This window comes from Oratosquilla oratoria, chromosome 8 (assembly GCF_046742065.1).
Source record: "Oratosquilla oratoria isolate Oo_2021 chromosome 8, ASM4674206v1, whole genome shotgun sequence".
NCBI classification, from domain to species: Eukaryota; Metazoa; Arthropoda; class Malacostraca; order Stomatopoda; family Squillidae; genus Oratosquilla; species Oratosquilla oratoria.
In genome coordinates this window covers 42579171-42581670 of record NC_134784.1, presented here as the reverse complement: position 1 = coordinate 42581670, position 2500 = coordinate 42579171, and positions in this window count along the sequence as shown.

Sequence of the window (2500 nt, the reverse complement as noted above, 5' to 3'; positions counted from 1 at the left end):
CCTACACGGCGGAACCATACACATAGCACACGTACATTCAGACTCGAACTCGCGTACACTTATGTACGAGTATATAGACATGTGCGTATACCGGACATACAATGACATTCACACATATTCGCATTTGCGTGCGCGCACACATATGCACACACACATACACACACACACACACACACACACACACACACACACACACACACACACACACACACACACACACACACACACACACACACACACACACACACACACACACACACACACACACACACACACACACACACACACACGCACACACACACACACACGCACGCACACACACACACGCACGCACACACACACACACACACACACACACACACACACACACACACACACACACACATATACACACACACACAAACATAAACACACACACACACAAACCCGTGCAGTCACACTCGCGCAGTACAACACATAGTTGAGCAATTATATGAATATGCACAGGCAAAGCCATCCACGCAGACATTTAATCGGTAGGTGCCTTTTTTCTCTCTATATGGCCACTGAGCTAGAAGATCAGGATGACTGCATCTATATGATGCTCATGAAGTATTTTCCTCGGTTGGCTCTCTGATCGTAGTATGGTGCTAGAGATATGCTATACGGTATTTTGTCTATAACGCTGTTAGTATTATCGTAACTAACGCAACCATCTTAATACTTTTCTTTTTATTTGTCATGCCGGTTAACGAAACGATTTTTACTCTGAGATCTCTGAGATACAAGTTCATCACCCAAGTGTCTTCTGAAGAAAAGATAAAGTGTCGCTTTTATATTCTTAACCAGTGTCATATTACCGCTAAGAAACGTCTCTTAAAGTAAGTAAGGAGGAACCAATAACATCAACGCAAATTAAGGACACTTGTTTCTCTTTTCCATGAATATTTTCTTAGAATTGTAAAAATGAGGAATTGAACAATAAGGTAAATTTCAAATAGAGGTTCTTCAACCGCAATAGTCAACCGAACATCAAATGTATTTTATACTAAAATCAGTGTAATGATTATCACATGTTTTATATAGAACAAACTGAGAAACCTTTGGAACAATTTCGCAACACGGATAGAATGTAATAATTTACCAAGAACATAATGCTATATTTCAGCACAAGGAATTGGATTAACGCACTATCGACTGGTCAAGGGCAAAACTCTTAACGAGAAACGTGATTGAATCAGGCACATATGCAAAAAAAAAAAAAAAAAAAAAAAATAGATTATGAATATTAGTTCTGGGCACCTTAAATGAAATAAAATGTTGAAAGATTTGTTCATTAAAGAGCACCCGCCAGATTGACCTAGTTGCAGTCAGGTGGAGAAAGGTAACGTCAATGCACCTCATTATGCCTATGAATATACACATACACATATGTACATACGTACACGCAAACACACACAAACGCACGCACACACACACACACACACAAACGCACGCACACACACACACACACACACACACACACACACACACACACACACACACACACACACACACACACACACACACACACACACACACACACACACACACACATACATACACACAGACACACGCACACACACAGACACACACACACACACACGCGCGCACACACACACACACACACACACACACACACACACACGCATACACACACGCAAACGCACACACATACACACACACACACACACACACACACACACACACACACACACACACACACACACACACACACACACACACACACACACACACACACACACACACGCACGCACGCACGCACGACGCACACACATACACACACATACACAGCATAGGTATAGCGCCCCACAGCCACTAGGTCACCAGCCTAAGAACGGACCCTGTTAGCTCCTACGATGACAAACTTGCATATCGGCCTACTGGGCCGGGACGGACAATGATTCTTTGAGAAACGCGCGTGCTGTATCAAATCATACATTCCAATGTGGTTAGATCAGAGGCCTGAGAACGTATTGCGCCTGATTTTTCGTGAATCAAAAATTGCCCTCGCGCCAATTAAGGGTACTGGTCATGATCTGACACGGGTATATAAGCGTATATAAGCTAGAAAACTCATTTTGTTAGAAGGGCGTATTGAGGTTGACCAGGGGGTGCGTACGGATTTTTTTTCTTTTATTTATTTTTGTATATGCATGTTTTAATTTGCCTTTATATAGGTTGTTGAACAACTAATACCCCTTGAAATTCAACAACCTATATAAAGGCAAATTAAAACATGCATATACAAAAAGAAAAAAAATCCGTACGCACCCCCTGGTCAACCTCAATACGCCCTTCTAACAAAATGTCCAACACGTCCGTCCAACCATTTCTATAGAAACCATGCAAGTGGGTCTGCCCCACTCTGTTATACTTAACTTCCTTCATTTTCAATACTGTCGTCTTCTACTAACAGCTTCAAACTATCTACCCCCCCCTTTTGTATTTTGTATTGTAG